The 13593-nt window shown below is 39.3% G+C and overlaps 1 protein-coding gene and 1 long non-coding RNA gene across 5 annotated transcripts in view; one reads left to right on the top strand and one right to left on the bottom strand.

The window, feature by feature from the left end:
- The window catches only part of CHST9 (carbohydrate sulfotransferase 9), a 369777-nt gene extending 369237 nt beyond the window's left edge, over nt 1-540 (bottom strand). Inside the window, exon 1 of one of the 3 annotated variants that reach the window (XM_070050355.2) lies at nt 73-540. The gene's annotated coding sequence lies outside the window, so the exon portion shown is untranslated. The remainder of the gene's footprint in view (nt 1-72) is intronic. The other 2 variants (XM_051851321.3, XM_089305224.1) reach the window with 2 other exon arrangements.
- LOC103349313 (uncharacterized) overlaps nt 1-13593 on the top strand; it is a 48767-nt gene that overhangs the window by 813 nt on the left and 34361 nt on the right. For both annotated transcript variants that reach the window (XR_016214079.1, XR_016214078.1), the window contains exon 2: nt 3557-3693. This is a non-coding gene — a long non-coding RNA (uncharacterized LOC103349313). The remainder of the gene's footprint in view (nt 1-3556; nt 3694-13593) is intronic.

Raw genomic sequence — 13593 nt, 5'->3', positions numbered from 1 at the left:
GCCCAGCCGCACCCCGCAACCGCGGTCCCTGCAGTGCCCGGACCCTCAGCCGCCAAATCCCCGCGCTGTTACCTCAGAAGCGGCCGCCGCTGGACGCCTGCAGGTAGCGCTTTTGCAGGAGCCGGACTCCGGGAGGAAACTTGCGGGGAGGGGCAAACTCTCCAGGACCTGTCCCCGCCGCGGGCCGTTAGGTGGCTGCGAGCAGAGCGAGTGCGGAGAGCAGGGGCAGCGCGGAGCCGGGCGCTCGCCCTCGCCCGGCCGGCCGGCTGGGGCTGCGGCGCCGCCTCCGCTCCCGCCCGCCCGCCTGGGCGGCTCCGCCTCCCTCTTTTTATCTCCCTGCTGCCCGCTGCCCTCCCTGCCTTCCTTCACTGTCTGTAGTTCTGTGGTCCCCTCTGGCCTCTGAGTCTCCGCGCCGGCGACGCGCGCTCCCTCTGGGCCCTGGCACTGTCCTGGGAATGAAGTCCCACCCGACCCCTTCTCCCTTCTCCCCAGCCTGCCCCTCACATTTCTTCCCGGTGTTTCCCACGGAGAGTCCTGAAGGACTAATCAATAGGTTCACAGGCTACCAGGAAACACTGCCTCCAAAGTCCTACCGTTTCTAGGGCTTCGCCTACCAGAGGTGTTTTTGTTGATTTGTTTGTTCATTTGTGTGAACACATTGATTATGATAGTTCAGTAAAGTGCTTGCCGGAAGTAAGGCCAGTGTGCGTGTGCGGGTGCGGGTGCGCTCAGGAGCAGGTTTGTGTAAGGCCCGGAATTCATAATAATGAGCCAAGTGGTCACATAGAATATTCCAGGCCTGCTGAGTCTCTCAGGCCATGCAATTCAAAACCGGACAAAGTGAAGTTGGCAGTTTGTAAAGAGCCTTGCAAAGACCAAGACTAGGATACATTCTTGTAATCATTAGAGAAAGCAGTTAATTGAGATTTAAAAATTAGTTCTGGAACAGTATGCTAACAAGAATTGGATCAAACTAGGCCAAATAAAATTAAGTGAACCCTTGATCGCTGATTTTCTATTCAGGTCATTTCTATAAATTAGCAAAGAAAAACTAAACTTTTCAAAAGCATAAAGTAGATAAACTGACTTTATTACTGCATTAGAACTTGGTTATTGTTCAAGCTAAACCATTAGCCTTTTGCATTTTCAGTAGGTCTTATTCTTACTAATGTTTTAGGAATGACACATCTGGCATTGGGAAACTTTGCTTCATTAAAAAACGCAATTATAGGACTTGCTGAATGATTCTGATTTCTTTTAAAAAGAGTGATTTTTTTTCTTTAGTGACAGGACTTTTAAAATGCATTTTACAAATGTAAAAAACATGTAGCATGAAATTTAGCATCTTAACCATCTCTAAGGGAAAAATTCAATACAGTTACATACATTCACATTGTTATAAAACAAATCCCAGAACTTGTTCATCTTAACAAAACTGAAAATCTGTCCCTCAAACCACTCCTCTTCCCCTGTTCTCCAACACCTAGTAACTACCACTGTACTTTCTGCTTCTATGAATTTGACTATTTTAGACCTCTGAGAGGATTAATATCCCAAATATACAAAGAGCTCCTACAACTCAACAACAGTAAAAGTAAAATAACTTGAGTATAAAATGAGACAAGTGCTTGAATAGACATAAAGGTTTAATTTTGGATTTCTATGCCTGCTGGTTTATTATTAACACTCAGGCTCTGTCTGTCTTTCATAAAGGGAAGGGCCTCATTTACCACCAGAATGAACTTTTCCTGAGTTGCATTTGTAAAGATACGAGCTAGTGCTCCCTCAGCTGCACTTACCTGGCGATTGATGAGTACTCCTCGAATGGATTAAACAGTTTAACTTACTTCATCTTGATTTGGTCTCCTATGTGTCACTCTGTGTACTATGAATCCTTGGAGTTGTAACTATCAATCAGTCCAGAGCAGTGAGGATATTTGGGCCAATAAGGCCTAGACTCAGTTTCTTGGTTGTTGCAAGCCATTCAACTTTTGTGGCTTGTGTTGTCTTATTTGTGAAATAAGAGAGTTGAGCAAGAATATCATTTCAATATTTCTAAGCTTAAAACATTTTCGTAGCCAACGTAAGGAACTTCTGATTGAATTTGCCTGATTGATAGACTGCTAGGCATTGTTAGCTCATTATAGGATGTTTTCAGTCTTTACAATGTATTTCATTCATTTATCTACCAGCATAAATTAAGTACTCAGAATTATACAGTCTACCATTCCTCGACCTCTGTCCAAAGTCATTAAATGTATTTTTAAAGTTAAGGAAATTGAATTTTATTAATATCAAAGGTTGATAACTAAAGGATCAAAGAATTACCTACAATGGACACCAAGCATTGCTCTCCCATGTGTCTTCTCATGACATTTGATTTGGGTTATATTAAGTGAAAAATACCACCTTGTGATTTTGTAAACCAACTTGATTTTTGCATAATGGATTATTTCTAAAACATTGGTTCACAGCATGTTTCCGAAGTCTCCAGTCTATTAATTTTATTTGTTTATTTGAATTTCTTAAAATGTTTAACTATTGACAGTTTCTGGGAAAGTAGGAAGCTTGTGGATCCCTGATCCTCTCATGGGTAGATTGGTAACAACTGCGATCAAAAAAGGAGGGTTCTGCAGGAAATCTCAAAATCTTAAGATACATTTGATGGCCAGAGTGCCTTCGTGGAAAGAGGACTTCATTGTATTTTTCCCAAATAAATCTGAGAATAATGAAGATATCATTGGGATAAGCGTAAGAAGTGCAGTCGGGGGCCAGCGCCGTGGCTCACTTTGTGAATCCTGCACCTGTGGTGCCGGCATCCCATGTGGGCGCAGGGTTCTAGTGCCGGTTGCTCCTCTTCCAGTCCAGCTCTCTGCTGTGTCCCGGGAAGGCAGTGGAGGATGGCCCAAGTGCTTGGGTGCCTGCACCGCATGGGAGACCAAGAAGAAGCATCTGGCTCCTGGCTTCGGGCCGGCGCAGTGCCGGCCGTAGCAGCCATTTGGGGGTGAACCAATGGAAGGAAGACCTTTTTGTCTGTCTCTCTCTCTAACTCTGCCTGTCAAAAAATAAAAAAAGAAAAGAAATACAGTCAAACTTATAAAAATATAACTAATAGTGTGAGAATGAGCCCAGGGAGTTGCTCCCAGAGGTGAAAGATGTAAGGGGGATAGGAGAAGAGAAAATGAAGGAGTAGGGAAACATATTTTCTTGGCATCCTTATGTAAAACAAAAGCCAATTTAAGATATGGATACAGTACTGGTATGGGATAGTTCTTGCTATTTTTGAGTTTGTGCTTTGCTTTAATCATGCAGATGTTAACGATGACTTGGCTTAATGAATGGCCAAAATAAAAATTCAGCAGAAATTCATTTAGCACAATATGTCAGGTCATGTGGGTGTTGCAAATACTTCTAAACCATCTTATTTATGACTCCAACTGTTTTGCTGAGGAAAAGCAGAGATATATTTACCTGGAAAGAGATATTTTTATAAAAGTCAATAGAGAATAGCTTAGTAGCTACAGTAGCTTTATCTTATCTTGCTTTTATTTTGCAGTGCAAGAGTAAAACTAGAAAAATATGATTGATTGTGATCTATGCTGATTTACCATCAAGAAAACATGGTTGTGCCACCAAACTAGAAGGAAGGAATGGCACAACATTGAAATAGAAGCTGGAAGCCACCATATCCAGGTATTTCTGGGGAGAAAATAAACATAAATAACACTTACAGAAAGGCAGATTTGAATGTTGTTTAGCAAGATTCCAGCAGTTATAAAAGATGGAGAGAGGCTTGAAGAGTTGAATTTGGCCACATGAAGTTGGGGAAGTCTTCTCTCCTTAGGCTCAGCTCGTCATCTACAGCAGCCAGGAAGTCCTTGAACTGGTGGGCTCTATGGATATTTGCAACTTCAAAATTCCCATGATGCAGTTCTTCCAGTTATTTTCACATTTACATATTGACTTATCTGCACACTGACATCCAAAGTGAATGCTAATCAGGAATTTGAAGTTTAGTGTAGAGTTTTCTTCAGTAGAAGAAGTTCAAAGTACAAAAAATTGTGAGCACAGAAGCATATAGGACTGATGATCAGAAGTCAATCCACAGAATGTGGAAGATGGTATTGTATGAAGAGGAACTTTTCTGAAATTAAGTAAGAAAACCTTTTAATACGTTAGCATGAGAAACAAATACAGAGGCCGGCGCCGCGGCTCACTAGGCTAATCCTCCGCCTTGCAGCACCGGCACACCAGGTTCTAGTCCCGGTTGGGGCGCCGGATTCTGTCCCGGCTGCCCCTCTTCCAGGCCAGCTCTCTGCTGTGGCCAGGGAGTGCAGTGGAGGATGGCCCAAGTCCTTGGGCCCTGCACCTCATGGGAGACCAGGGTAAGTACCTGGCTCCTGCCATCGGATCAGCGTGGTGTGCCGGCCACAGCGCGCTGGCCGTGGCGGCCATTGGGGGGTGAACCAACGGCAAAGGAAAACCTTTCTCTCTGTCTCTCTCTCTCTCACTGTCCACTCTGCCTGTCAAAAAAAAAAAAAAAAAAAAAAAAAAGAGAGAGAGAGAGAGAGAAACAAATACAGCAAAGATCAAAGCATTCAATCTTTCCAGTCAAGGAAGAATGTGGGCACGTTAGGATTCACCTCTTGCCCATCAAGCATGCCATAGGGATCTTTATAATTTGGGGGCCATCAAAATTATTGTCTGATGGAGACATAAAGGAGAAATTGTCTCTAAACTTAACTCTTTTTTAAATAGCATGTTCTTCTCTTGAAAATTAAGAAAAAATTAAGGACCAGATATATATAACTAAAGCACAAATTAAGTATTCAGAGTATGGAAAAAGGGGATTTGGAAGGGGCAAACACCTTAGAGAAATAACATTAGCTTACTTATAAATCAAGAAGAACCATGAGACTTAAAAATTTTTAAGTTCTTTTTTTTAGGGCTGGTATTGTGACTCAGCAGTTTAAGCTGCCACCTGTGATGCCAGCATCCCATATGGGTACCACTTCAGATCCTGCTCTCTACTAATGCGCCTTGGAAAGCAGCAGGAAACGACTCAAGTACCTGGGCTCCTGCCAGCCATTTGGGAGACCTGGATGAAGCTCCTGACTCCTGGCTTCTGTCTGGCCCAGCCCTAGCCATTGTGGCCATTTAGGGAGTGAATCAGAGGACTGAAGATCTCTCTTTCTCTCTGTATGTCCCTTTTTCTCTTTCTGTAAGTCTATCTGTAAAATAAATCTTTAAAAAAATATTTTAAAAATAGTCTTGAAAACTATTTCAAATTTTATTTTATTTACTTGAAATACTGAGCAGAGATACTCCATTCGTGGGTTCACTTCCCAATTGCTTGCAGCAGCTGGGGCTGGGGCAGGATGGAGCCAGGAGCCAGGAACTTAATCCCTATCTTCCCATGTGGGTGCCAAGACCCAAGTACTTGAGCCATCACTGCTGCCTCCAAGGATACATATTAGCAGGAAGCTGGACTAGAGAGCAAACTTCAAATTATATCAAAAATAACACTGACCACATAGTAAAACTAAAAGATAAGTAAATAAAAATGAAACAAGATGGGCTGCCATTATTTCTATGTATCTGTTGACTGAATAAAACAATAATTGAAGGTCAAGTAACTTAGAATAGTCAGCACATAATAATATCTTGGTAAATAGAGCAGGTCAATACATATATATTGATTGGTTTATTGAATAAGAACCGCTTGCAGTTATTTTAGGAAAATTAGTCATTTGGGAAGTTACATATGTAATTTTTAAACTGAGAAAGTACAAATTTCCTTAAAACCTTCCCAAATAGTCATCTTTAAGTCTTAAGTAATGCAACTTTATAATATTTTTATGAGATAGTTTTTATGTATAGCAAAACCAAAACTGAAAATAGAAACGTTGTGGAAATATTAATGTGTCTTTATATAATGAAATTATATTTTATGTCTGATGGTTTTTAATCAGTGGTTAAATAGGGAAAATTCTATGTGAACATTTTAGGAAAAAATGTAACACTATTCTATAAATGAATATGTGGATCCTTAAATACTTATTTTTTAAAGTGGGTTTGGAACTTTTTATATGGCCAGAGACAGTGGGTAATTACTTTAAGACCCTAAGCCTAAGTCAAAATAAAGTTAATTTGAAGTGATCTGAATTGATGAGTGCCCTTCCATACTCTAAGTCTCAACAGTGCCATGTCAAAGGATGAACTGATGACATACCTTTTCTTGTAAAATATTTTATTAATAATTCACCAAGCCTGGCCTGTCTAAACAGCATGGGCATTATCTGTTAGTGCTTTTGATACAAAAATTAATGTGCTGATGTCTAATTCAAATCATATATCATTAAATTTAGATTTATGTTTACATGAAAAAAGAAGGGTTTATTAGTAATGAACAAAATAGAAAAATAATTTTGTGATTGCTATCAATGGTGTGTGATTGTGTGTGTGTGTGTGTGTGTGTGTGTTCTTTTAAAAGAGAGAGAGAGAGAGAGACAAAGAAAGCAAGCTGGAGGAATTTGATGAAATCAAGAGAGTATGTCAATGATGTTTCCTAAGATAAAATACAGCATCAGAGGGCACAGAGTAATTCTAAGTCCACCCCTCCTATGCAGTGACATATTTCCTTGTCCAGCACGGGGAGTCTTGTGATATACAGTTCACCTCACCAAATCTAATAGTATTTCAACCCAGAGGGACGCAGACCATGGTGACTGTCCTAGCCTTTTAGAGGAAGGGATCCCACTGATTGTGATTCAAAGTGTGTTATTCTTAATGAGAAGACTTCTTTTTAATGGAACTAGATAATAATTTTCCAAAACTGATGTATAAGATGAAAAATTAGATTCATATTAAATACCTTATACTTAGTAGGCTCATAAAGTTAGTATAAATTATCAGCAATGTGTTACAAGCAATATTTCTAACCTTGACACTGAAAATGAGTTGAACACAGAATCAATTCAGCTAAATATCATTAAACTGTTATTTATTTATTTATATTTGCATGTATGTCAACATACAGTTAACCTTTAGACAACTTGGGTATTTGGTTTATTTAAAAGTAATATTTTCCCTCTTGTAATAAAAAAATCAATTTTTAGAAATCCTGCTAATATTTAGAAAAGAGGAAAGAAAGAAGTTAATATATTAATATATTATATATTTACCTTCCTGCTTTTGTACTTGTGAGAGTTAATGATAATGGGATTTAAAATTGAAAGGATTGCCTTATTTTAGGGAAAAAGAAGGATGCTATTTCCAGCTTATAATTGTGTATGTAACTTGAATCTCCAGCAATAAGGTAAATGTAAACATATTTGGAATATGATCTCTTGCTAAACTCTAATTCAACATACTTCTTAACATATATGATAATACCCAAGAAAAAAATTTCAAAGGAAAACGTGCTACCTTATTATATTTAAGGCTATGGGAAAATTATAGATTTAAGCATTTGTAGATTGATTTTTAAAATATTAAAATATCTTGATAGGATATCACTATTACTTTAAATTTTTTCACCTTCTTCTCTCCTGTTATTTCCTGTTCTCTGCAGTAGCCACTACTCTGAGCATATCAATTCTTTGAAAAATGTATTTTATTTATCTGAGAGACACAGAGATACAGACAGATAGAAGGACAGGGTGAAATCTCCCATCCTCTGGCTCACTTGCCAAACGCCTGAAATAGGCCTGGGCCAGGTAAAAGCCAGGAGCTTGGAACACCCTTCTGAGTCTTCTACATGGATGGCAGATCCTAACTTCTTGTCCACCACCTGATGCCTCTCCGAGTTCAAGTTACCAGGAAGCTGGAGTTGGGAGAGGTGCCATTAGTGAAATCCAGGGATTCTGATATGTGATGAGGGTATGCTAAGCAGCTTCTTAGACCATAAGGGAAAATGCCTGTTGCATTAGCATATCAAATTTTTATAAGATGTATTTACTTGAAAGGCAGATAGGGGTGGGGAGAAAGATTGAAAGGGGGAGAAGGGAGAGAAAGAAAGAGAGAGATATCTTTAATTATCCAGTTCATTTCCCAAATGGCTACAACATCTGGGTCTGGGACAGCCCAAAGCCAAGAGCCAGGAACCACATACTGGTCTCCCACATGGGCAACAGGGGCCCAAGAATCTAGGCCATTATCTGCTGTCTTCAGAAGTGCATTTGCAGGAAATCGAATTGAAGCAGAGCAGCAGGGACTTGAACCAGCACACTGAACGTGGGATGCTGTCATGACCCTGGCTCCAACACTTCAATTCTTGATTTCAAAATACCAATCCTATTTTGTAAAAACCTCTATGCCCAGAAATGCCTGTACCATAGATATATACAGATTCAATGTAATTTTTGATGTTGGCTCAAATATTTTTTAAGCTTTTGCAACATTGTAGCTGATGCATCTTTCAAGGCACTGTTTAACAAAGCTGCTCATGGATGTTCAGTCTCCATTTTTCAGACATATTTGACTGCACTTCATGGAGTACTAAATCACTTCTACATTATGTACATGTCCAGAAACTGTAGAATTCTCCTGCTATTTTTTTTTCAACCATTCTTGAAAGCAGAGGAGTAGAATACTGGTACTGTTCATGCCTCTGAGTTAGGTGTGCAAATATCTTCCCCAGGCCAGCAGTGTGCCCATGTCTGTCAGAAAGCTGACTGAAGACTTCAGCAGAAGTGAAAAATGAAATAGATTTCAGAATGAAAAAGCAGCAGGAAAGAAACCGAAGGCCTCAAAAATGAAACAAGAAACAAATTCATAACTTCATTATAAATATGGTAAATACCAGGAATTAAAGCATGAAAATGGAATGTTCAGCAGGCATTTCCCAGCCATGAATAAAATTCTAATTCACCTCTCAGATTAAATGCAATAAAATGGCATTACTTTTAACCATGGCAAATTGTCATAGGCACTGAACATATGAGGATGAGACAGCAACAAAGAGATGATCTTAACAAGCACTGGAAAAGCATCAAGTTAGGAAGGCTAAGGAAAAACTTGGTGCTTGTTATTTCTTCCTACTTCACATGAATATTTTGATAGCATGTCTGTTGGTGAAAAGAACTGGCAAATATTTATAGATACTATTGCCTACCTTAGGTAGCCTGTCACTTTAGTAGAATAAACATGGGCTTTCCTAAACATTTGTTGTTAAATTTAAATTGTATCTGCATGAGAACAATTATTTTTCTCAAACCATCTTTTTCTACTACATATTTCTTGTCTACAGGAAAATAAAATAGAGGACTAAGTAACATGTGGCATAATCATTCATGACTTTTATCTACTGTCTAAATGTCGGAACATAAATGAATGAAAAAAGAACACAGCACCAACAGAATTAGAGATGTGTAGATTGGGTATTATTACTATTTTTAATCTGCATATGAAGGCACTGGGATATGTGAATTCTAGGAATATTCTTGTCACTTACTCTGCTAAGTTACTTTTGAGGCCTATAACCTCAAAAAACTATGGAAAACGGAAAAAGAAGTGTAAGAAATAAAAGTGTAGGCCAAATCAAATCCTAGCTTAGTGCCTGGCATACATAGAAGCAAGCAATGAGTTATTTATTGATAGAATTCAAATTAGTATAATATTTGTGGAGTTGGCACTGTGGCATAGAGGGTTGGGCTACTGCCTGCAGTGCAAGCATCCCATGTGGGTGCCAGTTCAAGTCTCAGGATGCTCTGCTTCCAATCCAGCTTCCTTCTAATGTGCCTGGGAAAGCAGCAGAGGATGGGGAGACTAGTATGAAAATTCTAGCTCCTCACTTCAGCCTGGCCCAAACCTGGCCCTTGCAGCCATTTTGGAAATGAACCAGCAAGTGGAAGAGTTATCTCTCTCTCTGTTTCTGCATTTCCCTTGCTATAGCTCTGCTTTTCAAATAAATAAGTAAATCTTAAAAAAATTATATTTTTGGAAAAGATCAAATAATAAAATATTTTTTGACCTACATTTACAGTTAGAAAAATGAAGATATTTTAGAGAGTATGAACTTTGTTGGAAGCATCGATGGTCACAAAATATTATGTTCATGTATGTGAAACTATTTCCTTTGTTCATTAATTTAACAAATATTTGGTGGCCGGCGCCGTGGCTCACTTGGTTAATCCTCTGCCTGAGGTGCTGGCATTCCCATATGGGTACCAGGTTCTAGTCCCGGTTGTTCCTCTTCCAGTCCAGCTCTCTGCTGTGGCCTGGGAGGGCAGTGGAGGATGGCCCAAGTGCTTGGGCCCCTCACCTGCATGGGAGACCAGGAGGAAGCACCTAGCTCCTGGCTTTGTATCAGCCTGGCTCCGACCATAGCGGCCATTTGGGGGATGAACCAACAGAAGGAAGACCTTTCTCTCTGTCTCTCTCCCTCACTATCTAACTCTGCCTGTCAAATAAAAAAAAATAAAATAAAATAAAAACAAGGGTCTCTTCCCACCACAGAGATCATCCAGAATGCCTGCAAGCCCATCTTATTAAAAAAAAAAAAATATTTGTTGAGTGTCTCCCATTCCCACAGGGGCTCTGGGATTGCCAGGGAACTGAACAAAGCAAATGAGGTTCTGCTGTCACGGTGCTTGTACTCTAAGGGGAATACTCTAGCATGCAAATAAAAAAGATGGAAACTTTCTGCTGGAGAAATAATGACAATTAAATAATAGCTAATGGGGAAAGGGAGAACTGAGTGGTAGTTGTTCAGCAGAGGAGATGATGTTTACATTGAGTCCAAATGGCTAGGGCACAGTGTTTCAGGCAGAAGGATCAGCTGTTCAGGGTATAAAAATGAGAAAGTTTGCTGTATTTAGAAAAAGGAAAGGAAATCAAATGGGGTGTGGCAAGGTGATGCATCATGAAGTAGGAGACACATAAAGAAGTAGGAGAGTCCAACTCATGGAGGGCTTGTGGGATATGAGGAGGCATTTGTACTTTATTCAGTATACAACGGAAGCTTCCAGGGGGTTTTATGCAGAGTCAAGTCTGTATTTCTTGGTAATGAATATAAATAAACAACAATTTGAGTTAATATAAAAGTTGTGTTATTTTTCCATGGATTGGAAAATCTTCTAAAATAGAAAAAAATCCTCTTTCAGGAATACTCCAGATTTGGGCCTACCTCTAGGAGAATGGAAGTAGTTTATTACTTAAACATGAGGACCCTGCATTATTCACACATCTATGCAAACTCACATAATATAGTATGTTAGTTATTTTTATTTCTATCATACATCTTTAATGAAAATGATAAATCACCCTACTGGTATACCATGAAATTCAGGATCATCCCTATAATTAATTCTGGTGAGCTTTTGTATATGGTAACTCACGGATCTTTCATTTGACTAAAAAATGCTCTGTAGATTGAAAGTTTCTCAGTGTTTCAATTTTTATCAGTAGTATTTCCATCAAAATCATGGACCTCTAGACTTTCATGTCTTGAAACAACAGGAAGCTCAGGGGCTTGGCTGGCTTTCTGAATTGTTAAGTTGCAGTTTGAACAGCACACCCATGAGGTGGACCCCACAGACTGTTTTCTGTGATGGGAAGCAGCAGGTCCTTATCTCATTGCCCTTTGAATGCTGACTGTGTTCCCTGGTGTTTGGAATTTTTTTTTCCCACTATTTTGCTGCCACTGTTTTAATCATGTTGTAAAACTGTAAACTTTCCAAATCCCTTACAGGCAACATAATTGGGGAAGAAAATGCATCTTAGAGTTATGTCAGAAATTGTAGGCTTAACTTTGCAAGAGACATGATCACGGGTAAGAAATGTGAAAATTTAAACAAAAGCAAATATATGTAAAACTTATTTCTGCAGATTTAACCTGAGACCAACCTAGCCTTGAGTCATGCAATTTTCATGTGTTCTAAACAGAATCCTATTTCTACCCCTTTTAAACTACCTACTCAAACATCTCTAGTTTTTCTTATTAATTTCAATAAATTTTGCAGTATCTACAGACATCCTTTTATCCATAATCTAAGGGCATAGCAATGCTTTTAAGGAAGGATACATTAAATGTCATGGAACACCATTATCACACATGATGTCCAGATTAGAAATGACAATATTGGGAATGGAAGAAACGAAGTACAAGAAGAAAGGAAATTTTAACTATTTCATTAGAAGATCAGATTTAATTTTATTAAAACAGATTACAAGACTTGTATCCATATGGATATATGACACATTTCTTTCTACTTACTCAAAATTTTCCCCACAATTTATTGCCTTGGTGTACTGTTTTGAAAAAGTTACAGTTTTCCAATTCTTAAAATATTAGCTCTCTGTGGTAGATTTTCTCTGCTAGCCCCTCCACATTAAAATGCAACCATCCCTGTGCTGGAGAGCTGTATGGAATCTATCCACAGATGGCCTTGCCTTTTGGCTTCCAGTTGTGTTCCCAACAGGGATAGTGGAATAAGACAGCAAGAAGGGAGATAGAGAAGATTCCCTTGACTCCCTCTTTTCCAAGTTACCTGGGAGGGGACTTCCCAAAGTCCCAAATGTCACTCTCAACACTCCCCAACACACACACCTGCTCTGGGCTGCATAATCACTCCTCCTCTCAAGCCTAACAATATTAACTGTGTACCTCCTCAGTCCTTTTTTATATAGTCCTGGAGTTCTACACTAGTCCTCCATAATTTCCTTAATACTGATCCATATCCTTGAGAAAAAGTTTATTTTTATAGATTTATAGAAATCATAAATGTGGACTTTAAAAAGAATATATCTGTCTCCAGCTTAGTCACATCGTTAAAGTGTTAGGCCAGAGATCCAGCCTTATTAATTCACTAAATCATTCACTTATCACTCATTACACATATTTCTTGGGTGCCTACCTTGTTTCAGTTGCTAGGTTGGCACTGGGGGTGTAAATATAGCAAGTCTCAAGGTGCTGAGCACCTCTTGGAGAAGAGCAAAGATGTGTTTTATGAAGAAATGCCTGTGAGAGGACATCAGGGCCACTCTGCCCTGGCGTAGCAGTTAAGGAGAATCAAGGAGAGTTTCTAGAAGTAGCAAAGAAATTCAAAATTGAGGAATGGGGAATAGTGGTCAAAGACCGGGAATGACAAGGAAGGGAACTTTTGGTCAGGAGGAAAAATATCTGCATGAGTTCTGGGTGAGAGAGAGAGCATGGTGATCAGAAGAACAGAAAGCAGCTAAGCACAGTTGGAGAAGATAGCAGGAGGAATAAGCAAAGGAAGTCACACGTGTTAGCAGTGGTCTTGTATGTGTTTCTAAGGATGTAAACTTTATTCCAAAAGCAATGAAGAGAATGAGGTTATAAGCAAGGGAATAATACTCCAGGAAGCTCACACTGTCTGCAGTGTGGAAAATGTGCAAGGCTGGAGGCAGGAAAATGAGTGAGGGCTTTCATATTAATCTGTCCAGGAGATGATAGTAGCCTGAACTAATGTCTTAGCTGTAGGAATGGGAGAAAAGTGGCAAGAATGAAGAGGTTTTATCTGTAGGAAAGTTACTGCTGGCAATTCAGGTACTACTGTACCAAACTGAACTTCAGAATATGCATGACTCTGCTTAGCAATGTTGATTTGAAATTTAAACTTGTCATAG

The sequence above is a fragment of the Oryctolagus cuniculus genome, chromosome 10 (genome assembly GCF_051225735.1).
Source record: "Oryctolagus cuniculus isolate XC-2025 breed Fujian yellow rabbit chromosome 10, ASM5122573v1, whole genome shotgun sequence".
NCBI classification, from domain to species: Eukaryota; Metazoa; Chordata; class Mammalia; order Lagomorpha; family Leporidae; genus Oryctolagus; species Oryctolagus cuniculus.
This window is presented reverse-complemented; position numbering and strand designations above follow the sequence as displayed.